This window comes from Lissotriton helveticus, chromosome 2_1 (genome assembly GCF_964261635.1).
Source record: "Lissotriton helveticus chromosome 2_1, aLisHel1.1, whole genome shotgun sequence".
Taxonomy (NCBI): domain Eukaryota; kingdom Metazoa; phylum Chordata; class Amphibia; order Caudata; family Salamandridae; genus Lissotriton; species Lissotriton helveticus.
In genome coordinates, this window is record NC_136059.1 from 1564326282 (window position 1) to 1564353396 (window position 27115).

Here is a 27115-nt window from a genome sequence, read left to right on the forward strand (position 1 = left end):
CCCCCTCCTATGTATGGGCACTGATGGGAGTCATATCCACACACCCCTCCTATGTCTTGGCACTGCTGGGAGTCCTCTGCACTCACCCCTCCTATATCTCGGCACTGCTGGGAGTCATATCCACGCCCCCTCCTATGTCTGGACACTGTTGGGAGTCATTTCCACACCCCCGTCCTATGTCTGGGCACTGCTGGGAGGGAGTCATATCCACCCTCCCTCTTATGTCTGGGCATTGATGGGAGTCATATCCACACCCCCCTCCTATGTCTGGGCATTGTTGGGAGTCCTCTGCACTCACCCCTCCTATGTCTGGGCACTGCTAGGAGTCCTATCCACACCCCCTCCTATGTATGGGAACTGATGGGAGTCATATCCACACCCCCCTCCTATGTCTGGGCACTGCTGGGAGTCCTCTGCGCTCACCCCTCCTATGTCTGGGCACTGCTGGGAGTCATATCCACACCCCCCTCCTATGTCTGGACACTGCTGGGAATCATAACCACCAAACCCTCATATGTCTGGGCACTGCTGGTAATCCTGTGCACACAACCCTCCTATATCTGGACACTGCTGGGAGTCATATCCACACCCCCTCCTATGTCTGGGAACTGCTGGGAGTCATACCCACACCCCCGATCTATGTCTAGGCACTGCTGGGAGTCCTCTGCACTCACCCCTCCTATATCTGGGTACTGCTGAGAGTCATATCTACACCCCCTCCTATGTCTGGACACTGCTGGGAGTCATACCCACCCCCCTCCTATGTATGGGCACTGATGGGAGTCATATCCACACACCCCTCCTATGTCTTGGCACTGCTGGGAGTCCTCTGCACTCACCCCTCCTATATCTCGGCACTGCTGGGAGTCATATCCACACCCCCTCCTATGTCTGGACACTGTTGGGAGTCATTTCCACACCCCCGTCCTATGTCTGGGCACTGCTGGGAGGGAGTCATATCCACCCTCCCTCTTATGTCTGGGCATTGATGGGAGTCATATCCACACCCCCCTCCTATGTCTGGGCATTGTTGGGAGTCCTCTGCACTCACCCCTCCTATGTCTGGGCACTGCTAGGAGTCCTATCCACACCCCCCTCCTATGTCTGGACACTGCTGGGAGTCATATCCACCAACCTCTCATATGTCTGGGCACTGCTGGAAGTCCTGTGCACTCACCCCTCCTATATCTGGACACTGCTGGGAGTCATATCCACACCCTCCTCCTATGTCTGGGCACTGCTGGGAGTCATATCCAGACCCCCCTCCTATGTCTGGGCACTGCTGGGAGTCATATCCACACCCCCCTCCTATGTCTGGGCACTGCTGGGAGTCCTCTGCACTCACCCTTCCTATGTCAAGGCACTGCTGGGAGTCCCCTGTACTCACCCCTCCTATTTCTGGGCACTGCTGGGAGTCATATTCACCCCCCCTATGTCTGAACACTGCTAGGAGTCATATCCACTCCCCCTACTATGTCTGGACACTGCTGGGAGTCCTGTGCACACACCCCTCCTCTATCTGGACACTGCTGGGAGTCATATCCACCCCCCTCCTTTGTAGGGGCACTGCTGGGCGTCATATCCACCCACCCCTCCTATGTCTGGACACTGCTGGGAGTCCTCTGCACTCACCCCTCCTATGTCTGGGCACTGATGGGAGTACTCTGCACTCACCCCTCCTATGTCTGGCACTGCTGGAAGTCATCTGCCCTCACCCCTCCTATGTCTGGGTACTGCTGGGAGTCCTCTGCACTCACCCCTCCTATGTCTGGGCACTGCTGGGAGTAATATCCAACCACCTCTCCTATGTCTGGGCACTGCTGGGAGTCCTCTGCACTCACCCCTCCTATGTCTGGGCACTGCTGGGAGTCATATCCACACCCCCTCCTATGTCTGGGCACTGCTCGGAGTCCTCTGCATACACCCCTCCTATATCTGGACACTGCTGGGAGTCATATCCACACCCCCTCCTATGTCTGGGCACTGCTGGGAGTCATATCCACCCACCCCTCCTATGTCTGGACACTGTTGGGAGTGCTCTGCACTCACCCCTCCTATGTCTGGGTACTGCTGGGAGTCCTCTGCACTCACCCCTCCTATGTCTGGGCACTGCTGGGAGTCCTCTGCCCTCACCCCTACTATGTCTGAGCACTGCTGGGAGTCCTCTGCACTCACCACTCCTATGTCTGGGCACTGCTTGGAGTCATATCCACCCACCCCTCCTATGTCTGGACACTGCTGGGAGTCCTCTGCACTCACACCTCCTATGTCTGGGTACTGCTGGGAGTCCTCTGCCCTCACCCCTACTATGTCTGAGCACTGCTGGGAGTCCTCTGCACTCACCCCTCCTATGTCTGGGCACTGCTGGGAGTCCTCTACACTCACCCCTCCTATGTCTGGGCACTGCTGGGAGTCCTCTGCACTCACCCCTCCTAAAACTGGGCGCTGCTGGGAGTCATTTCCACAACCCCCTCCTATGTTTGGGCACTGCTTGGAGTCATATCCACACCCCCTCCTATGTCTGGGCACTGTTGGGAGTCATATACACCCCCCTCCTATGTATGGGAGCTGATGGGAGTCATATCCACACCCACACCCCCCTCCTATGTCTGGCCTCTGCACTCACCCCTCCTATGTCTGGGCACTGCTGGGAGTCATATCCACACCCCCCTCCTATGTCTGGACACTGCTGGGAATCATATCCACCAACCCCTCATATGTCTGGGTACTGCTGGGAGTCCTGTGCACACACCCCTCCTATATCTGAACACTGGTGGGAGTCACATCGACACCCTGTTCCTATGTCTGGGAACTGCTGGGAGTCATACCCACACCCCCCTCCTATGTCTGGGCACTGCTGGGAGTCATACCCACCCCCCCTCCTATGTATGGGCACTGATGGGAGTCATATCCACACACCCCTTCTATGTCTTGGCACTGCTGGGAGTCCTCTGCACTCACCCCTCCTATGTCTCGGCACTGCTGGGAGTCATATCCACACCCCCTCCTATGTCTGGACACTGTTGGGAGTCATATCCACACCCCCTCCTATGTATGGGAACTGATGGGAGTCATATCCACACCCCCCTCCTATGTCTGGGCACTGCTGGGAGTCCTCTGCGCTCACCCCTCCTATGTCTGGGCACTGCTGGGAGTCATATCCACACCCCCCTCCTATGTCTGGACACTGCTGGGAATCATAACCACCAAACCCTCATATGTCTGGGCACTGCTGGTAATCCTGTGCACACAACCCTCCTATATCTGGACACTGCTGGGAGTCATATCCACACCCCCTCCTATTTCTGGGAACTGCTGGGAGTCATACCCACACCCCCGTCCTATGTCTAGGCACTGCTGGGAGTCCTCTGCACTCACCCCTCCTATGTCTGGGTACTGCTGAGAGTCATATCTACACCCCCTCCTATGTCTGGACACTGCTGGGAGTCATACCCACCCCCCTCCTATGTATGGGCACTGATGGGAGTCATATCCACACACCCCTCCTATGTCTTGGCACTGCTGGGAGTCCTCTGCACTCACCCCTCCTATATCTCGGCACTGCTGGGAGTCATATCCACACCCCCTCCTATGTCTGGACACTGTTGGGAGTCATTTCCACACCCCCGTCCTATGTCTGGGCACTGCTGGGAGGGAGTCATATCCACCCTCCCTCCTATGTCTGGGCATTGATGGGAGTCATATCCACACCCCCCTCCTATGTCTGGGCACTGTTGGGAGTCCTCTGCACTCACCCCTCCTATGACTGGGCACTGCTAGGAGTCCTATCCACACCCCCCTCCTATGTCTGGACACTGCTGGGAGTCATATCCACCAACCTCTCATATGTCTGGGCACTGCTGGAAGTCCTGTGCACTCACCCCTCCTATATCTGGACACTGCTGGGAGTCATATCCACACCCCCCTCCTATGTCTGGGCACTGCTCGGAGTCATATCCAGACCCCCCTCCTATGTCTGGGCACTGCTGGGAGTCATATCCACACCCCCCTCCTATGTCTGGGCACTGCTGGGAGTCCTCTGCACTCACCCTTCCTATGTCAAGGCACTGCTGGGAGTCCCCTGTACTCACCCCTCCTATTTCTGGGCACTGCTGGGAGTCATATTCACCCCCCCCCTATGTCTGGACACTGCTAGGAGTCATATCCACTCCCCCTCCTATGTCTGGACACTGCTGGGAGTCCTGTGCACACACCCCTCCTCTATCTGGACACTGCTGGGAGTCATATCCACCCCCCTCCTTTGTAGGGGCACTGCTGGGCGTCATATCCACCCACCCCTCCTATGTCTGGACACTGCTGGGAGTCCTCTGCACTCACCCCTCCTATGTCTGGGCACTGATGGGAGTACTCTGCACTCACCCCTCCTATGTCTGGCACTGCTGGAAGTCATCTGCCCTCACCCCTCCTATGTCTGGGCCCTGCTGGGAGTCCTCTGCACTCACCCCTCCTATGTCTGGGCACTGCTGGGAGTAATATCCAACCACCTCTCCTATGTCTGGGCACTGCTGGGAGTCCTCAGCACTCACCCCTCCTATGTCTGGGCACTGCTGGGAGTCATATCCACACCCCCTCCTATGTCTGGGCACTGCTCGGAGTCCTCTGCATACACCCCTCCTATATCTGGACACTGCTGGGAGTCATATCCACACCCCCTCCTATGTCTGGGCACTGCTGGGAGTCATATCCACCCACCCCTCCTCTGTCTGGACACTGCTGGGAGTGCTCTGCACTCACCCCTCCTATGTCTGGGTACTGCTGGGAGTCCTCTGCACTCACCCATCCTATGTCTGGGCACTGCTGGGAGTCCTCTGCCCTCACCCCTACTATGTCTGAGCACTGCTGGGAGTCCTCTGCACTCACCACTCCTATGTCTGGGCACTGCTTGGAGTCATATCTACCCACCCCTCCTATGTCTGGACACTGCTGGGAGTCCTCTGCACTCACCCCTCCTATGTCTGGGTACTGCTGGGAGTCCTCTGCCCTCACCCCTACTATGTCTGAGCACTGCTGGGAGTCCTCTGCACTCACCCCTCCTATGTCTGGGCACTGCTGGGAGTCCTCTACACTCACCCCTCCTATGTCTGGGCACTGCTGGGAGTCCTCTGCACTCACCCCTCCTAAAACTGGGCGCTGCTGGGAGTCATTTCCACAACCCCCTCCTATGTTTGGGCACTGCTTGGAGTCATATCCACACCCCCTCCTATGTCTGGGCACTGTTGGGAGTCATATACACCCCCCTCCTATGTATGGGAGCTGATGGGAGTCATATCCACACCCACACCCCCCTCCTATGTCTGGCCTCTGCACTCACCCCTCCTATGTCTGGGCACTGCTGGGAGTCATATCCACACCCCCCTCCTATGTCTGGACACTGCTGGGAATCATATCCACCAACCCCTCATATGTCTGGGCACTGCTGGGAGTCCTGTGCACACACCCCTCCTATATCTGAACACTGGTGGGAGTCACATCGACACCCTGCTCCTATGTCTGGGAACTGCTGGGAGTCATACCCACACCCCCCTCCTATGTCTGGGCACTGCTGGGAGTCATACCCACCCCCCTCCTATGTATGGGCACTGATGGGAGTCATATCCACACACCCCTCCTATGTCTTGGCACTGATGGGAGTCCTCTGCACTCACCCCTCCTATGTCTCGGCACTGCTGGGAGTCATATCCACACCCCCTCCTATGTCTGGACACTGTTGGGAGTCATATCCACACCCCCCTCCTATGTATGGGAACTGATGGGAGTCATATCCACACCCCCCTCCTATGTCTGGGCACTGCTGGGAGTCCTCTGCGCTCACCCCTCCTATGTCTGGGCACTGCTGGGAGTCATATCCACACCCCCCTCCTATGTCTGGACACTGCTGGGAATCATAACCACCAAACCCTCATATGTCTGGGCACTGCTGGTAATCCTGTGCACACAACCCTCCTATATCTGGACACTGCTGGGAGTCATATCCACACCCCCTCCTATGTCTGGGAACTGCTGGGAGTCATACCCACACCCCCGTCCTATGTCTAGGCACTGCTGGGAGTCCTCTGCACTCACCCCTCCTATGTCTGGGTACTGCTGAGAGTCATATCTACACCCCCTCCTATGTCTGGACACTGCTGGGAGTCATACCCACCCCCCCTCCTATGTATGGGCACTGATGGGAGTCATATCCACACACCCCTCCTATGTCTTGGCACTGCTGGGAGTCCTCTGCACTCACCCCTCCTATGTCTCGGCACTGCTGGGAGTCATATCCACACCCCCTCCTATGTCTGGACACTGTTGGGAGTCATATCCACACCCCCTTCCTATGTATGGGAACTGATGGGAGTCAAATCCACACCCCCCTCCTATGTCTGGGCACTGCTGGGAGTCCTCTGCGCTCACCCCTCCTATGTCTGGGCACTGCTGGGAGTCATATCCACACCCCCCTCCTATGTCTGGACACTGCTGGGAATCATAACCACCAAACCCTCATATGTCTGGGCACTGCTGGTAATCCTGTGCACACAACCCTCCTATATCTGGACACTGCTGGGAGTCATAACCACACCCCCTCCTATGTCTGGGAACTGCTGGGAGTCATACCCACACCCCCGTCCTATGTCTAGGCACTGCTGGGAGTCCTCTGCACTCACCCCTCCTATGTCTGGGTACTGCTGAGAGTCATATCTACACCCCCTCCTATGTCTGGACACTGCTGGGAGTCATATCCACACTCCCAGAAGACCGTAGTCAATGCCTTAGTGACATCTCGGCTTGATTACGGTAACATCTTGTACCTGGGCTCAAACAAAACAGTAATAAAACGTCTGCAACTGGTGCAAAACGCTGCTGCCAGATTGCTTTGCAGAATCCCGAGATCCACGAGGATCACTAAACATCTTAGGGACCTGCATTGGCTCAGGGTTGAAAACCGGATTCGTTTTAAAACCCTGAACTATCTATTCAAAATCAAAGCTGGCACTGCTCCCAAATACCTACAGGACCTTGCTCAGCCCTACCTCCCCAATCGCAGTCTTCGTTCGGGTACAGCTGCAAACTTTGCGGTTCCGAGGTTTAAACGGGCCAGAATGGGCGGGAGATCTTTCTCCTATCTGGGCCCAACTTTGTGGAACACACTGCCCATTCATATACGCAAGGAGGAAAGCTATTTGAAATTCAGAAAAAGCGTAAAAACCTGGTTGTTCGACAAATAAGTGCTTGACTGTTCTCTCTCCAGATGTGTTTTGTGTTTTGCTGGTTCGGCGCCGGGAAACCCTTTGTGGGTAGCTGTGCGCCTTATAAGTGCTATAAAATAAATAAATAAATAAACCCTCCTTTGTCTGGGCACTGCTGGGCGTCCTGTGCACACACCCCTCCTATATCTGGACACTGCTGGGAGTCATATCCAAACACCCCTCCTATGTCTGGGCACTGCTTGGAGTCCTCTGCACTCACCCCTCCTATGTCTGGGCACTGTTGGGAGTCCTCTGCACTCACCCCTCCTATGCCTGGGGACTGCTGGGAGCCCTCTGCACTCACCCCTCCTATGTCTGGGCGCTGCTGGGAGTCATATCCACACCCCCCTCCTATGTCTGGGCACTGCTGGGAGTCATACCCACCCCCCCTCCTATGTATGGGCACTGATGGGAGTCATATCCACACACCCCTCCTATGTCTTGGCACTGCTGGGAGTCCTCTGCACTCACCGCTCCTATGTCTGGGCACTGCTGGGAGTCATATCCACACCCCCCTCCTATGTCTGGACACTGCTGGGAATCATAACCACCAAACCCTCATATGTCTGGGCACTGCTGGTAATCCTGTGCACACAACCCTCCTATATCTGGACACTGCTGGGAGTCATATCCACACCCCCTCCTATGTCTGGGAACTGCTGGGAGTCATACCCACACCCCCGTCCTATGTCTAGGCACTGCTGGGAGTCCTCTGCACTCACCCCTCCTATGTCTGGGTACTGCTGAGAGTCATATCTACACCCCCTCCTATGTCTGGACACTGCTGGGAGTCATATCCACACACCCTCCTATGTCTGGGCACTGCTGGGCATCCTGTGCACACACCCCTCCTATATCTGGACACTGCTGGGAGTCATATCCAAACAACCCTCCTATGTCTGCGCACTGCTTGGAGTCCTCTGCACTCACCCCTCCTATGCCTGGGCACTGCTGGGAGCCCTCTGCACTCACCACTCCTATGTCTGGGCGCTGCTGGGAGTCATATCCACACCCCCCTCCTATGTCTGGGCACTGCTGGGATTCATATCCACAACCCCCTTCTATGTCTGGGCACTGCTGGGAGTCATATCCACACCCCCTCCTATGTCTGGGCACTGCTGGGAGTCATATCCACCCTCCCTCCTATGTCTGGGCACTGATGGGAGTCATATCCACACCCCCCTCCTATGTCTGGGCACTGTTGGGAGTCCTCTGCACTCACCCCTCCTATGTCTGGGCACTGCTGGGAGTCCTATCCACATCCCCCTCCTATGTCTGGAAACTGCTGGAAGTCATATCCACCAACCTCTCATATGTCTGGGCACTGCTGGAAGTCCTGTGCACTCACCCCTCCTATATCTGGACACTGCTGGGAGTCATATCCACACCCCCCTCGTATGCCTGGGCACTGCTGGGAGTCATATCCAGACCCCCCTCCTATGTCTGGGCACTGCTGGGACTCATATCCACACCCCGTCCTATGTCTGGGCACTGCTGGGAGTCATATCCACACCCCCCTCCTATGTCTGGGCACTGCTGGAGGTCCCCTGTACTCACCCCTCCTATTTCTGGGCACTGCTGGGAGTCATATTCACCCCCCCTATGTCTGGACACTGCTGGGAGTCATATCCACTCCCCCTCCTATGTCTGGACACTGCTGGGAGTCCTGCGCACACACCTCTCCTATATCTGGACACTGCTGGGAGTCATATCCACCCCCCCTCCTTTGTAGGGGCACTGCTGGGCGTCATATCCACCCACCCCTCCTATGTCTGGACACTGCTGGGAGTCCTCTGCACTCACCCTTCCTATGTCTGGGTACTGATGGGAGTACTCTGCACTCACCCCTTCTATGTCTGGCACTGCTGGAAGTCCTCTGCCCTCACCCCTCCTATGTCTGGGCACTGCTGGGAGTCCTCTGCACTCACCCCTCCTATGTCTGGGCACTGCTGGGAGTAATATCCAACCACCTCTCCTATGTCTGGGCACTGCTGGGAGTCCTCTGCACTCACCCCTCCTATCTCTGGGCACTGCTGGGAGTCATATCCACACCCCCTCCTATGTCTGGGCACTGCTGGGAGTCCTCTGCATACACCCCTCCTATATCTGGACACTGCTGGGAGTCATATCCACACCCCCTCCTATGTCTGGGCACTGCTGGGAGTCATATCCACCCACCCCTCCTATGTCTGGACACTGCTGGGAGTCCTCTACACTCACCCCTCCTATATCTGGGTACTGCTGGGAGTCCTCTGCACTCACCCCTCTCATGTCTGGGCACTGCTTGGAGTCCTCTGCCCTCACCCCTACTATGTCTGAGCACTGCTGGGAGTCCTCTGCACTCACCCCTCCTATGTCTGGGCACTGCTTGGAGTCATATCCACCCACCCCTCCTATGTCTGGACACTGCTGGGGGTTCTCTGCTCTCACTCCTCCTATGTCTGGGTACTGCTGGGAGTCCTCTGTCCTCACCCCTACTATGTCTGAGCACTGCTGGGAGTCCTCTGCACTCACCCTTCCTATGTCTGGGCACTGCTGGGAGTAAATGTAAAATGTAAATGTTGGATACTTGTAAAGCGCACTGTTACTCTACCCGAGTGTCCTGGCACTGTAGACCGCTGGGGAACCCGTCCTGGTTTTCCCTGTGAGATGGTCCCTTTCTGGGTATCTCCAGGGTGAAACCAGGCATCCCCGGCGTCTGTGGGGGGCCGTTGTAGAGATGAGGCAAGCTTAATGCCCAGAGTTACCGAGAGTGTTCCCTGGTTAGAGTAGGCACTGAGGCGAGAATTATCGAGTCCGTTGACCCTGGTCCAAGACCCTGCTGCGTCGGGAATTGAACCCTGGTCCCGGGCCGTTCTCTGCTTACAGGTCTGCCGCCTCTAACCAGTGAGCCACACCTCTCCACTCACCCCTCCTATGTCTGGGCACTGCTGGGAGTCCTCTGCACTCACCCCTCCTAAAACTGGGCGCTGCTGGGAGTCATATCCACACCCCCCTCCTATGTCTGGGCACTGCTGGGAGTCATTTCCACAACCGCCTCCTATGTTTGGGCACTGCTTGGAGTCATATCCACACCCCCTACTATGTCTGGGCACTGTTGGGAGTCATATACACCCCCCCTCCTATGTATGGGAACTGATGGGAGTCATATCCACACCCCCCTCCTATGTCTGGGCACTGCTGGGAGTCCTCTGCACTCACCCCTCCTATGTCTGGGCACTGCTGGGAGTCATATCCACACCCCCCTCCTATGTCTGGACACTGCTGGGAATCATATCCACCAACCCCTCATATGTCTGGGCACTGCTGGGAGTCCTGTGCAAACACCCCTCCTATATCTGAACACTGGTGGGAGTCACATCGACACCCCGCTCCTATGTCTGGGAACTGCTGGGTGTCATACCCACACCCCCCTCCTATGTCTGGGCACTGCTGGGAGTCATACCTACCCCCTCCTATGTATGGGCACTGATGGGAGTCATATCCACACACCCCTTCTATGTCTTGGCACTGCTGGGAGTCCTCTGCACTCACCCCTCCTATGTCTCGGCACTGCTGGGAGTCATATCCACACCCCCTCCTATGTCTCGACACTGTTGGGAGTCATATCCACCCCCCCCCTCCTATGTATGGGAACTGATGGGAGTCATATCCACCACCCCCTCCTATGTCTGGGCACTGCTGGGAGTCCTCTGCGCTCACCCCTCCTATGTCTGGGCACTGCTGGGAGTCATATCCACACCCCCCTCCTATGTCTGGACACTGCTGGGAATCATGACCACCGAACCCTCATATGTCTGGGCACTGCTGGTAATCCTGTGCACACACCCCTCCTATATCTGGACACTGCTGGGAGTCATTTCCACACCCCCCTCCTATGTCTGGGAACTGCTGGGAGTCATACCCACACCCCCCTCCTATTTCTAGGCACTGCTGTGAGTCCTCTGCACTCACCCCTCCTATGTCTGGGTACTGCTGAGAGTCATATCTACACCCCCTCCTATGTCTGGACACTGCTGGGAGTCATATCCACACCCCCTCCTATGTCTGGGCACTGCTGGGAGTCCTGTGCACACACCCCTCCTATATCTGGACACTGCTGGGAGTCATATCCAACCACCCCTCCTATGTCTGGGCACTGCTGGGAGTCCTCTGCACTCACCCCTCCTATGTCTGGGCACTGCTGGGAGTACTCTGCACTCACCCCTCCTATGTCTGGGCACTGTTGGGAGTCCTCTGCACTCACCCCTCCTATGTCTGGGCACTGTTGGGAGTCCTCTGCACTCACCCCTCCTATGTCTGGGCACTGCTGGGAGTCCTCTGCACTCACCCCTCTTATGTCTGAGCGCTGCTGGGAGTCATATCCACACACCCCTCCTATGTCTGGGCACTGCTATGAGTCATATCCACACCCCCCTCATATGTCTGGGCACTGCTGGGAGTCATACCCACCCTCCCTCCTATGTCTGGGCACTGATGGGAGTCATATCCACACCCCCTCCTATGTCTGGGCACTGTTGGGAGTCCTCTGCACTCACCCCTCCTATGTCTGGGCACTGCTGGGAGTCCTATCCACACCCACTCCTATGTCTGGACACTGCTGGGAGTCATATCCACCAACCTCTCATATGTCTGGGCACTGCTGGGAGTCCTGTGCACTCACCCCTCCTATATCTGGACACTGCTGGGAGTCATATCCACACACCCCTCCTATGTCTAGGCACTGCTGGGAGTCATATCCAGACCCCCCTCCTATGTCTGGGCACTGCTGAGACTCATATCCACACCCCCTCCTATGTCTGGGAACTGCTGGGAGTCATATCCACACCCCCCTCCTATGTCTGGGCACTGCTGGGAGTCCTCTGCACTCACCCTTCCTATGTCACGGCACTGCTGGGAGTCCCCTGTACTCACCCCTCCTATTTCTGGGCACTGCTGGGAGACATATTCACACCCCCCTCCCTATGTCTGGACACTGCTGGAAGTCATTTCCACTCCTCCTCCTATGTCTGGACACTGCTGGGAGTCCTGTGCACACACCCCTCCTATATCTGGACACTGCTGGGAGTCATATCCACCCCGCCTCCTTTGTAGGGGCACTGCTGGGCGTCATATCCACCCACCCCTCCTATGTCTGGACACTGCTGGGAGTCCTCTGCACTCACCCCTCCTATGTCTGGGAACTGATGGGAGTACTCTGCACTCACCCCTCCTATGTCTGGCACTGCTGGAAGTCCTCTGCCCTCACCCCTCCTATGTCTGGGCACTGCTGGGAGTCCTCTGCACTCACCCCTCCTATGTCTGGGCACTGCTGGGAGTAATATCCAACCACCTCTCCTATGTCTGGGCACTGCTGGGAGTCCTCTGCACTCACCCCTCCTATGTCTGGGCACTGCTGGAAGTCATATCCACACCCCTCCTATGTCTGGGCACTGCTGGGAGTCCTCTGCATACACCCCTCCTATATCTGGACACTGCTGGGAGTCATATCCACCCCCCTCCTCTGTCTGGGCACTGCTGGGAGTCATATCCACCCACCCCTCCTATGTCTGGACACTGCTGGGAGTCCTCTGCACTCACCCCTCCTATGTCTGGGTACTGCTGGGAGTCCTCTGCACTCACCCCTCCTATGTCTGGGCACTGCTGGGAGTCCTCTGCCCTCACCCCTCCTATGTCTGGGCACTGCTGGAAGTCATATCCACACCCCTCCTATGTCTGGGCACTGCTGGGAGTCCTCTGCATGCACCCCTCCTATATGTGGACACTGCTGGGAGTCATATCCACACCCCCTCCTATGTCTGGGCACTGCTGGGAGTCATATCCACCCACCCCTCCTATGTCTGGACACTGCTGGGAGTCCTCTGCACTCACCCCTCCTATGTCTGGGTACTGCTGGGAGTCCTTTGCACTCACCCCTCCTATGTCTGGGCACTGCTGGGAGTCCTCTGCCCTCACCCCTACTATGTCTGAGCACTGCTGGGAGTCCTCTGCACTCACCCCTCCTATGTCTGGGCACTGCTTGGAGTCATATCCAACCACCTCTCCTATGTCTGGGCACTGCTGGGAGTCCTCTGCACTCACCCCTCCTATGTCTGGGCACTGCTGGGAGTCCTCTACACTCACCCCTCCTATGTCTGGGCACTGCTGGAAGTCATATCCACACCCCCCTCATATTTATTTATTTATTTATGCATTTTTATATAGCGCAGACTTTACCCGAAGGCGTCAGAGCGCTTCACATTAGGAACAGAAATGAAACATAATGAGAAACATTACAAAAGAACAGATTGCAAAAACATACGTTACTTACATAAGGTAATAGTGACAATTGTGAGCAAACAAAATACATGAGGTAGTAAAAACTGTGAGCAACCAAAAATACATGAGGTAGTAAAGGTAATAGTGACAATCGTGAGCAAACAAAATACTTGAGTAAAAATTGTGAGCAACCAAAAATACATGAGGTAGTCAAAAGTGCACAAGAGGAAAGTGACAAGTGTGCAGTTATAAGAGAAAACAGAGTATAATTTGAGGTATAGTACTGCAATAAGTGCTAGACACTCAGGCACAAGAACAAGCGTTACGTGGGCAAGGTTGCACTTGTGCAAGTATCAAAGGTAAAAACATGTGAGAGGTAGCAACCGTGTGTTACAAGGGCAGAGTGGTGTGTGCATGTTACAAAAGGGCACCGAACACCAGTACATGGAAAATACTGCAAAAAGGCAGACCCTCCAACCACAGGCATACACTGGGAAGGCACTTCCATGGTCATGGAAAGTAGAAATTATCAGTAGTGGGAAGTCTTCCTCACAAATAGCAAGAGGAGGTGAATTACTTTTGGAGGTGTCTCTGGAGGAGGAGAACTTTGAGGTCCCTTTTGAAGGCCTGGGAGGAGGCGGTGGTCCGGAGCTGAGGTGGAAAGGAGTTCCAGATTCTCACTGCGTTGCCTGAAAAGGATTGGGCCATTGTTCTTTCCTTCTTGAAAGTGGGAGGTTCAAGCAGTAGATTATCCGCATTGCGTGAAGGTCTAGAGCCTCCAGAGAGTTTCAGTTTATTCGCCAGGTAGCAGGGAGATGAGGAGTGCAAGGCTTTGTGGGTAATGCAGGCAGTCTTGTAGATAGCTCTAGCCTCGAAGGGAAGCCAGCGGAGGGTGGATAACATCGGTGTGATGTGATCGCTTCTTTTGGCCCCATAAATGAAACGAGCTGCTGAATGGAAGACAGACTTAAGTGGGGACAGGTGAGATTTGGGGAGGCCAGTAAGAAGAGAATTGCAGTAGTCTAGTCTAGAGAGGACCAGCAATTGCACCAGGGTTATAAGGTCCTGCTCCGGGAAGAAGCGACGGATTCCCCAAAGAAGGCGCAGTTGGTAGCGAGCAGATTTTGCAATAGAATTGATGTGGGGAGTTAGATTGAGTTTTTTGTCTAGAATGACACCAAGGGATTTTGCACTGTCGACAATGATGGGTTTATTGTTTAGTAGATTCATCTGATCCATCCATGATTGAACCGGGGGAGGAGAGAGTGAGGAGGAGAAGAGGAGGAATTCAGTTTTGGGGGGATTCAGAATCAATTGATGAGTTGACATCCAGTTTTGAATGGAGTCAAGAGTAGATCTTAGGATGGAGAGATCATGAGTGGAGGCAACCTTGAGGTAGAGTTCAGTGTCGTCTGCATAGAGATGATAGTGAATCCCAGATTTGCTTAGGAGGTTTCCCAGTGGTTCTAAGTAGAGATTGAACAATGTTGGTGCTAGTATCGAGCCTTGGGGAACACCTTGACCCACCGCCACAGGAGAAGAGAGACTGTTCGCTATTTTGATCATTTGAGATCTGTCAGAGAGGAAGGATGCAAACCATTTAAGCACAGTGCCCTCCATGCCCATTCTCTGTTGAAGAATATTGAGGAGGGTGTTGTGATTAACAGTGTCGAAGGCTGCGGAAAGGTCAAGGAGAATTAGCAGACAGGACCCCCCTGAGTCGAGTATCCTCAGCGCATCATCAACCACTTGCAGAAGGGCTGTTTCAGTGCTGCAGTTTTGGATGAAGCCGGACTGACAATTGTCAAGAAGATCATTGTCCTTGATATTTATTTTATTTTATTTTGCGATTTGTAGAGCGCCTGGTGACCCGTAGGCATCCCCGCGCTGTAAATCTGTGGAGACCAAGAGAGGGGGAGAAAGGAAAACTATTTGGGGAACAGGAAGGTTTTTAGTTTTTTTCGGAAGAGGGCGTGACAAGGTTATGATATGACGAGAGAGTTGTTTTGCTACACATCGTTCTGTGATCTCATATGTCTGGGCACTGCTAAAAGTCATATCTACAACCCCCTCCTATGTATGGGCACTGCTGGGAGTCATATCCACACCCCCCTCCTATGTCTGTGGACTGCCGGAAGTCATATCCACACCCCTCTCCTATGTCTGGGCACTGCTGGGAGTCATATCCCACCCCCCTATGTCTGGACACTGCTGGGAGGCCTCTGCACTCACCCCTCCTATGTCTGTGCACTGCTGGGAGTCCTCTGCACTCACCCCTCAGATGTGACACACTGTAGCACAATATAAATGGTGTGTGTGTGGCTCATATCACTATTGCAATGGTGATGTACGCAAGCGTGTGACGCACCGTACCCCAACATTAATGGCATGTTTGCGGCTTGTATCACTGTTGAAATGGTGATGTACGCGAGCGTGTGACGCACCGTACCTCAACTTTAATGGCGTGTGTTCGGCTCGTATCACTATTGCAATGGTGATGTACGCGAGCGTGTGACGCTGTTCTCACCGTATGCACCGTCGTCGGTTTCTATTCACCAGGTCGTAGGCGTACAGGACTGGGATGACACGGTCGATGGGGATCATGGTGTGTCTGTCGCATACCTGGGTGCGGTTCAGGCCGGACTCTGCTTTTACAGTAGTTTTCAGCTCCCGTAGCAATAGGGTCGTACGGAGGGTCGCCGCCACGAATCGTACTTGCTGGTCCGGAAACTGCTGCCTGTTTACGTACGGACGGCGCGTAGAGCGTGACCCGGATATGAATTGTATGTATTTTTGGTTCGTATGGTGTTTGGTACGATTCATACGTAGATATGCTTTGGGTTAGGATCGTACTTCATCGTACGTACGGGGACGTTGTAGGTGTACATATAGTATGGGAAAAACGGACAGTACTGCCATTCGTGGGGGATTTTACCGGATCGGAATTGGCCCCTTAATGTACAATTTCTTTTCAAATTTCAGAAATCAATCCCAAAAAAAAACAAAAAACGTCAGTTCCTTGATTCAAACAACCAAGCTGCGGCCTATAAGAATCTACAAAAATAACAAGTGATATACACAGTAAGTACCACTAAATCTTTTAAAAATAACAAAGACTGTGAGCAAAGGCAACTGGAAGAAACTTAAGTAGTAACTGAGTTTAAAAAAATCTCTATGCCACCCCTATGCCTTTTTTTTTGTAGCACACACGTTTTTGGCTCAAACATGGTTTGACAATGCATACCTTTACCACACACTGCTTTTAATAAAAACCCAATGTATTTGTGGGGGAAACCCCCCACACGCCCCAATCTTCCCTTAATAACGTGGTATAAGCATGCGCTGTAAAAGCATGCTTGAGTTGAAAAACATGTGTTGTAAAAAAAAAAATGAGTGATAAAACAGTTCCAAAAATATCTTTTCCATTATAGAGGCAAAGAGTGAGTACCAAAAAAGCAAGTGCATAAGAGTGACTGGGAAGCAACATAAAACAAGCAATTTCAAAACAACTAAAGATATATTATGCCTGTACCAAGACTTAATTCCCCTTATTGTTGAAGATAGATAATGCCTATGAATCTCACAAAAAAAATCATCACAGATCAATTGTGAAAAAAATCACTTATTGTACCATTTCTAATCAATTTTCAGAAATCTAATAAAAAACCAAGCATTACCTTGAAACATACTACCAAGCAGTAGCCTACAAGGAAGTATGAACTATACAACAGATAAACATAGTGAGTATCTGTAAATCTCTAAAAAAAATGGTAGATTAGACAGTAGTTGTGATCAAAGAGTGTGATCAAAGGTATCTTGTAGAAAAATAAGTAAGAACTGAGTTTTATAAACATTGTATGCCACTACCATTTTATTTTTACCACACACGTTTTTGGCTCAAACATGCTTTGACAAAGCATACCATAGCCACACATTTTTTTCTTTTTTTTTAAACCAACATATTTGTGGGGGAAGACCCCCACACCCCCAATCTACCCTTAATTACGTGGTATAAGCATGCTTGAGTTGAAAATACATGTGTTGTAAAAAATTAATTAGTGATAAAACAGTTTCAAAAATATCTTTTCCATTACAGAGGCAAAGAGTGAGTACCAAAAAAACAAGTGCATAGGAGTGACTGGGAAGCAACATAAAAAAAGCAATTTCAAAACAACTAAATATATATTATGCCTGTACCAAGACTTTTTTCCCCTTATTGTTGAAGATAGATAATGCCTATGAATCTCACTCAAAAAAAATCATAACAGATCAATTGTGAAAAAATCACTTATTTTACCATTTCTAATAATTTTTCAGAAATCTAATTAAAAAAACTGCTTTACCTTGAAATAAACAACCAAGCAGCAGCCTACAAGGAAGTACGAACTATACTACAGATATACATGGTGAGTAGCTGTAAATCTCTAAATAAAATGGTAGCTTAAACAGTAGTAGTGGTCAAACAGTTTGATCAAAGGCATCTTGCACCTTTTAACTCAAGCATGCTTACCTTACCACACATTTTTTTTTTTAAACCAAATGTTTTTTTTTTGGTTTTTTTTGCGGGGGGAGACCTCCCACAACCTCCAACTACTTTTAATAATAAAGTTAAAGCATGTGTATTTGTGGGGGGATACCCCCCACAACCCCATCTTACCTTAAATATGTAGAGATGTATACATACTTGCGGGAGGAGGACCCGCCACACTCCCCTTTATTCCTTTAATAAGTGGAACATCATAGATATTTTTGATTGGAGACACCCCGCACCACCCATCTTCCCTTAAATACATTGTAAGGCATAGATATTTGTGAGGGGAGACTAACCGCACCCCCTTTATTCCCTAAAATACGTGGGAAGGTATACTTTGAAAAGGCATGCGTACAGTAAAAAACATGTGATGAAAAGGGTTAAATATGGTATTGGTGTCTGCTAGACACCGCCATCTATATTAGCATGGGTGCTGAATTCTCTTACAGGTGCTCGTTGCGGGCCCTCTGGGTATTGGGGGACGGGGGTGTACATGGGGGGTACCTATGGTACCCCCTCAGCTTTGTCATGGACATGTTGGCAGGCACCATGCGGTGCCTATCACCTAGTGCATGAGAATGCACGCAGTGCATTCCCTGCAATGTTGTGGACGGTGCTGTGAGCACGGCCCGTAACAATGCTGGGAATGGAGGATGCATCCTAATTGCCGGTCCCAGCACCGCTAAGGAGGCGGGCGGGTGGAAGTCTTCAACTTGGGCACCTGCAGTAAACCTGTAAGTGCTTCCTGAGCGGCGCCTCCAAAGTTCGTTGCCTACTTGCTACTATTCTCTGACACTGCTCTGACCATCGAAGCAGGTTCAGAGAATAGTTACAAGTATGCCACGAGGCTCCTGTCACAAAAATTAACTCTCAACAGGAAGCACTTACAGATATGAATAAAGCAGGTGCCCGAGTCGAAGCGCAAATTCAGTAACGTTTTAATCAGCCCAAAACATTAGTGAGCACGGTCGAGGCTGGACAAGTGTGCTTGCCTTTAACCCCGTCTCTGCCGTCGAAAATTAGCTGTAAAACTTCGGGGAGGTCTTTGCATCCACGAGTTTCTCGAGCGTGATCCCCTTGTAGTTCCTGTGGCCAGGAGGCTGCTTTCTCCTCAACTGCTGCCCTGCTCGCTCTCTGACCCTTTATACACAAGAGGCATGTGAACACGCATAGCAGCCCCGCCCGTTCGGCCCCGCACCACACACTAGCGGTATCAAACGTCTTCCCACCCTTTCCCCACTATGATGGACAGCTTTGTCCATCATAGTGGCATCTTCGTGGATAACTATGCAGGGGAGGATTCATTCTGGCATGAGGCTCCTGTCACAAAAATTAAACCTCAACAGGAAGCACTTACAGATATGAATAAAGCAGGTGCCCGAGTTGAGGCTCAAATTCAGTAACGTTTTAATCAGCCAAAAACATTAGTGAGCACGGTCGAGGCTGGCCAAGTGTGCTTTAACCCCGTCTCTGCCGTCAAAAATTAGCTGTAATACTTCGGGGAGGTCTTTGCATCCATGAGTTTCTCGAGCGTGATCCGCGTGTAGTTCCTGTGGCCAGGAGGCTGCTTTCTCCTCACCTGCTGCCCTGCTCACTCTCTGACCCTTTATACACAAGAGGCATGTGAACACACATAGCAGCCCCGCCCGTTCGGCCCCGCACCAGACACTAGCGGTATCAAACCTTATCCCGCCCTTTCCCCACTATGATGGACAGCTTCGTCCATCATAGTGGCATCTTCGTGGATAACTATGCAGGGCAGGATTCATTCTGCCACGAGGCTCCTGTCACAAAAATTAACCCTCAACAGGAAGCACTTACAGATATAAATGAAGCAGGTGCCCGAGTTGAGGCTCAAATCAGTAACGTTTTAATCAGCCCAAAACATTAGTGAGCATGGTCGAGGCTGGCCAAGTGTGCTTTAACCCCGTCTCTGCCGTCGAAAATTAGCTGTAATACTTCGGGGAGGTGTTTGCACCCATGAGTTTCTCGAGCGTGATCCTCGTGTAGTTCCTGTGGCCAGGAGGCTGCTTTCTCCTCACCTGCTGCCCTGCTCGCTCTCTGACCCTTTATACACAAGAGGCATGTGAACACGTACAGCAGCCCCGCCCGTTCGGCCCTGCACCACACACTAGCGGTATCAAACGTCTTCCCACCCTTTCCCAACTATGATGGACAGCTCACTCAAGGGACCTCGGCGCCTTTTGGTGTGGTGGCAAAGTTACAGGCACACATGGTGGATGTATGACGGTACGACGCGTACCGTCACAACGCGTGCTTTAACAACGCGTCCCTTACAACGCAAGTCGTTACCACGACTTGCGTTGGGGGCACGGATTGAGAATAGTATAATTTACTATTCTAACACGAGTCCCCGTGGACACTAGGGAAGGTGTTGGAATAGTAAATATACTATTCTTAATCCTCTAGCGCCCACCAGCGCAAGTCATGGTTACGACTTGCGCTGTAATGGACGTGTTGTTAAAGCCTTGCGGAGTAAAATCCGCGTGGTAAAGGATGTTTCCCCACATGGTCAGTGGAGACAAATCTTTTGGCCCTTTACGCAGCTGCAGTGTAGGAAAAGCACTATACATTCACCTGACGTGGTGGCACTTACTGATTAGCCAGTAGAAAGTACTGCAGTTGAGTATAGTGCAAATCGCTAAAAAATCTGCGATTTCGCAGTAAAATCCACAAATTCGCGTGTTTTTGTGCAATTTCGAGCGAATTCGCGGACCGCAGATCCGCAAAATTCGCCCATACTTAGTTCCAAGATATGCAGTCTTCCAAAACCATTTAATTGAGCTTTACATGAAAAATATTCTTCCAATGCATCAGGCACAGCTATTCTTCTCCATAATTTCACTATTGTATTTCAAACATCAATTAATGTGCATTTATTCCAGGCGCACGTTAACCTGAAAAAAATGCCCTTAATTAGTATATTTTCAAAATTATCCCCCCTTATAAAACCAAAAAGCATTCAAGTTCAAGTTTATTATTAACTGTACAATTAATTAAAATCTTTACAGTAAAAGGAAAGAGTACAAAGAACAGTGATTGTAAGCTTCTTAGCTTAGTAAAAAGGATGTAGGATTGTAGTCAAGGTCAAAAGAAATTTCATTCACTTGTTTATTAACTGCTCTCTTCCAAGCATTCAGTGGAATTTCCTGCCGCTGGATATTTCCTTCCTCAATCTTCAAGGCTTTGATTGCATTTCCCAGCCTGATGTGCCATGTCGAGGCTGGCCCTTCGAAGATGGATCTCAGGTGGAATTTTAGGGAGTTAGCAGGGGCCCTTAATATCCTTAGATACAACTTTGTAAGCTCCCCCTGGCAGATCAAGTCTGGCCTCGCTAGGCCAAGCTCCAGTCTCAGCCTGGTTCTTCTTGCTGTCCTTGGTATGTGAAGCACAGACTTGTAGGCCTTAACTTGGGCTGAATTGAGAAGGACGTCCAGCTTCCCGGGAAAGGCAAGATGGCCGGAACAGATTGCAGGGAGGAGCTTTGCTCGTAGAGCTATCAGAATTGGGCTAGCGGATGGACTGATCAGGCTCTGACTTAGTTGTCTTAACAAATGTATTACCTTGTTGTCTTTGGAGGCCTGCTGTCTTAGATGTACATTTACTTTGGCTAGTTCCGTGAACCAGACCCCTAAGTAGTTGTAAGAGGCCACTGAATTTATTTGAGCATTTCCCAGTTGCCACTGTGCATGCCTTTTCCGATAATAGGACCCAAAGACAATGACCTTGGTTTTCCCTTGATTGACTGTTAGGCTGTTGGCGATGTTAAAGCTGTTTAATGCAGTTAGTGCTCTTTGTAGGCCTATCTTCGTATGGTTCATTATAGCCGTGTCGTCAGCATACTGTAAAACTGGTAGCCTCACACTTCCTAATCTGGGTGCTACTAAGCTGGCTCCTTTTAGGGCCTCCCCCAGATCCGCCGTGTATAAATTGAAAAGGATGGGGGCCAGCACACACCCTTGATTCAGCCCATTTGCTGTAGTTATTTTGGAGGAGATTGTTCGAGCGCTTGTTTTAACCCGCACCCAAGTGGCCTCATATAATGACCTTATTGCCCTCAGAAGTTTCAATGGTATGCCCCACTTTTCTAATTTCCACCATAAACGATTTCTGTCCACTTTATCAAAGGCTGTGGTATAGTCCACAAAGCAGCAGAATAGGAGGGGATTGTTTTTCAAGATAGCCTAGGCTGAAAGATGTGCTAGCACCAGGACGTTGTCCATCGTAGATGCCTGGGACCTAAATCCGGTCTGGTACATGGGTATTATGTTTCCCTCTTTGGCCCATTTTTCTAGGTCATTCAAAAGTAGGCATGCATATGCCTTGGCCTCCAAGTCTAGCAGGGAAACGAGACTGTAGTTCGACGGCTCAAGGCGATCTCCTTTTTTAAAGATTGGAACCAGTATGGAGCCCCTACAGGAGTCGGGGTGGTAGCGGTCAGATAGGTGTGATTGAAGAGCGGAGTTAAGAGTGTCGCCCAGAACTCTGGGGCCTGTTTGAAGACCGGCGCTGGAATCCCTTTGGGCCCCGGGGCCCCGTCGTTCCTCATGCGCTTGATGGTTTTAATAACCTGTTGGATGTTTAACCAGGTTGGTGTGGTATCATCAATATCGGCCGCGCAGTTATACCTTGAGTCCTTGCTTGGGCTCAAAGTTGAGCCTTCAGGGTTTATGCTGATCTGTTGGACTTCCTCAGCTGACTCCGCCTTATCTCTTGGTAGGGCTTCCCTAGTGGAGTCTGTTACATAAAGCTGTTTCACGCATTGCACCCAATCTTTTTCAGCTACCCCGTTTTCTCTCGTTGGTCTTCGGTTGCTCAGTTGGTTTATAAATCTCCAGAGTCGTGCTGGGTTCTTGTGTTTGAGGAGGGAGAAAACTTTAAGCCAATTGCTTTCCGTGTTGGCTTTTTTGAGTTCCCAAAGAAGCCCTCAGTATAGCTATCGATGCCCCCTCTATTTGTCTGCCCCCTCTTTTCTTTGCTACGAGAGCCTTGCGTAAAAGTCTTTCATGTTCTCGTATGTCCTGGGGGCAGGTGTTTCCTGTGCTAAATTGCACTTTTGTTATTGTATTTTGAGATTTGGGGTTCACAAGCTTGCTTTGTAGATCCTCAATGATTTTCTCCCATCCTTTTATGGGTGGATCCTCAGTGAACTGGCTCCCTTTCTCTGCCTGGCCCAGCCATATTTGAAATTTCCCATAGATCTTATCTGTCCACTTGATCCTCCGCAGGACGCTATGTTTCTCCTCGCCACATGACTCCTCGATGGGTTGGTAAAAGGTAGCAGGCAGTATGTCCAGCTGAAATGATGCTCTTAGTGGCCTATGATCACTTTCCTGCCGGTTTTCGACTTCAACTCCAATCATTCTGTCTGCCAGCTCTCAGCTTATCATGATATAATCAATTCTGGACACGTTCCGGAAGGTGGGGTGAGGCTGCCAGGCGGTCGAGCGAGCTCTTTGAGGGCGTCAGTTGATGTCAATTTATAGCTAGAGAAAAGATCCTGCAATGGACTCGCCCTTACCGAACCCCTGGGCAATGATTCCGGTTTGTCGACATCTTTTAAGTTGAGGTCCCCAACTAGAATGACCTGGTGTGTTTTATATTTATTTACCAGGTCCACTAGATTTTGTGCCAGAGCCTACAACTGGTCTTTCATTAGGGTCTGTGCGGGGTTGATGTAACAGTTTAAAACCAGCAGATGAATTGGACGTTTGATGGATCTCAAACCTCTTATCTGTAGGGCTTGTAGACCAAGAGAGTTCAAGTTGATGGTGGTAGCAATGACGGCGCACTCATGTTTGATAAAAACTGAAAGGCCGCCTGCTGGACGACCGAAGATGTTCCTTTTTGTTGCTGGTACTTGAAGTTCGTAGTACCCGGCCAGAGGAGTGGAGGTCAAGGCCCAAGTTTCTTTGAGGCAGATTATGTCTCCACTTTCCAGGAACTGCTTCAAGTTATCATTTTTACAGATTTTGCTAATACCCGCTATGCTCCAGGAGATTACAGTTAGTTGTGACTTTGCAGTAGTACCTGGCCTGATGCCTCCTCTGACCTGCTGATTTTTATGGTGGTTAGGAATTCTGTGTCCTCCTGCTTGCGAGTCCCTTTAGCTCAGGGATGGGAGAGATGGTGCGTATAACCCGTTGATTGTTTTGGCAAAGGATTCTGATTCCGGTTAGGGCGCTTTGGCCCATCTGGCTTCTATTTGGGGCTCCCTAGCAGGTTGTCCCTTGTAGGACCGATCGAGTGGCCCTTCTCCCACTATCTGGGGCCAGGACAAGTGGATATTTTGGGAGCGACAATATCTGAACTTCAATGCCCACTCCACAAGAAGGATTGAGTTTTTCTCGATGGCTTGTAGTGTTTCCATGTTCTTTAGTCCCAGCACGGTAGAGTCGCCGTGTGTGTCCCCTTTCAGACTCAGGAATTTCACCCATTCTATGTCCCCTGTTTGTGTCTTGTCTAGTGTGTCGAGATGTTTGAAAAGTCGTAGGATGTTACTCCGATTCAGAATGTCATGTTTGCCCATGCTGGAGAATCTCGGAGTAAGGGCCACCTCATACACGACTGCTGATGCACCCGCGGTTTGAGCCCGAGCTTCATTTTTTGTTGCAGGTTCTGCTGGGACGGGCTCTATCCTGATGCTCCCTTGAGGTATTAAGGGAGGGCCTCCTTGCGGGGCCTTATTTTGATTGTGATTGGTCCTAATGATAGGCTGGGACTGAGTGCTTATTTGAGGTGGGTGCGGAATTGCCGCTTGTAACAAGGGTTTTGCCGGGATTGTCTGTGTGAGCCATTTTGAGGGTGGTGGGCTTGTTCCAGGCCATAGCTGATTAGCCATGGGGATAATTTTCCTTGCTGGTGATTTTTCGCCCTTCTTACTCGGAGTACTTGATAGTATGGTTTGTTTATATTGTGGTTCCTTGGGGGGGGGGCGGGGGGTTCCTATTGCCCCAGTTTTTATCTGTGAATAATGGGTACAACTTGGTCACTTTTGCCCCCCCTTTTGGGGGCGGTTGCTGGAATTTCAATAGCTGTGGTTGTCTCACTTTTAACTTTGTTTTTTTCTGTTGCTTTTTTAGCTTCTTTTTTGCTCTCCTTGATAGAGGGGGATCCTGTGTGTCCGTTGTGCCTATCGAGTCTTCCTGCGGGACTGTTCCATTGGCGTCGCTGTCCCTATGGTTTGAGCCTTGGGGGGTTATAGATATTAATGGGCTGCTGTCTGCCTTGGTGATCGTATGCTCTGCATTTTTGCCATGGTCAACCATGTCCTTCTTCCCCGATGTCGCCCAGAGTGGCTGTATCTCCTTCGGAGTGTGACTATTTTGCTTCACCCTGTCTTCTTCGTTGTTTAGCAACGGAGCTGCTGTTCTCTCTTTCGCTAATTTCATTTTGTCGGCTAGTACCTCAGGCAGAGAGGCCCACTTCTCGATAAGGTCTGAGCAGCGGCAGGAACAGGCCCCCCAGTTGGAAAGCTCATGATGGGAGATCCTGTTAGCCAGGGCCTCCATCTTGGAATTTATGTCTGCTAAGCGCCCAGCTATTGCCTGCAGGAGGTCTATTTGTAGTTCCATCTTCGTTGATTGCCACAGAAGAGCTTTGTTGGTAGCACTATTTGTCTCGCACTGAGATGGATTCTCTGTGGTCGTGTCTGTACTGTACTGCTGTTGCAGGCCAGATGGTCAACCTTCGTTTGGTGGACCCATGGAGACTCTAAAGGCCACGACGAAATTGGAGTTAGATCGAGGGTTCTTTCGATCTTTTGTTCAAGGTTATGGAGGAAGGAACCCGAGAGCTCTCCAGCGACTGACAACACAGGTGCAGGGGCAGCTGGTTGAGGGTCCGTTAGATTAAGGTTCTTGAGTTCGTGTTGGAGGTTACTTAAGTCCAAGGTCTGAACGGCTGGGTCGAGAGCATTGGTCTGGTGGATTTGCACTGTTGTCATTGCTGTGGGGCCGCTTTTGGGGGGAGCTGTGTCAGTGGTCTTGCTGGTTATGTTGTCCTGCATTTTGTCTGAGGACCTGATAGTGGTTCCACCCCAGCATTGACCTGCTGATAGCTTAGCATGTGGTTGCTCGTGGGATATGCCAGCCTTTTCCTGGTTAGTCGTGAGTTCCTCGCAGGGGGGTGCCGCATCCTTGAGGGAGCAGATGGAATTGGACAGCCGTCTACTTTGAACATTGGTACTACTCTCTTGTACCGGGCTTGAAATGCCTGGGATGGCGACCTGGGAGGAATCGTGGTTGCTATTAAGAGGATCATTTTTTTGGAGAAATTTTCTAATCGAACCTATTTGGTCGGTCTCTTGCGGCTTTTTATTTACGCTGTCGGTTAATGATTTGTTCCTCATCATCCGTGTTGTTGTCTAATTGGTAGGAGATTGGGTCGTGGGGCTTTTTTCCAGGGACGTGGGCTGTCGGCCCTTCCTATTGACCCCCATGTGCCGGGTGTCCTGCTGGAGTTTTGGCTTTCCCGCTAGTGGGCAAACAGTCCAAGGTTTTCTGAGGTTTTCCGTTGCTATGTGGAGGCCTCTCCTTGCCTTGTAAAACAATCCGAAGTAGGTGCGGCAACACCGCAGGACGCAGTGCGGCAGCTCCACAGTCTTCCCAGGCCCCCCCTCACCGCTCCTTGCCTTGCGGAACAATCCGGGGTTCACAGGGACACAGCGCGGCAGCTCCTTGCTCGAGTGTTTGCCGGTCTGGGCTCACAGCACACCCTCGCTCACTCCTCCCCTCAGGTCTCCTTCACGGTCTCAGTGTCGGTCTCGCGTCTCCCTCGTCTCGCGCCTCTGCGAACACCTGCCGCAGTCAAGCCGCAGTCGAGCCGTACTTCGGGTGCTCCCGAGGGAGAGGAGGGCAGAAGAGGGCGGGAGGATGAGTCAGAAAAGCTCCACCGATCGCGGAACGCTGACTCGTCCCCACAGGCTCTCTGACTCTATCTGGCTTTCTGGCTCTCTCAGGCCCGTAAAAAGTATTCGTATACACTCTCAAATCTAAGATATGTATATTTTTTACAAATCATACGCAAGGAGAAAATGCTATTGGTGACATGCATC

General features: G+C 51.6%; 1 pseudogene; it reads right to left on the reverse strand.

The window, feature by feature from the left end:
* LOC144820287 (dnaJ homolog subfamily B member 1 pseudogene) overlaps positions 1 to 21881 on the reverse strand; it is a 93986-nt pseudogene extending 72105 nt beyond the window's left edge.
* Between the last annotated feature and the right edge of the window lie 5234 nt (positions 21882 to 27115).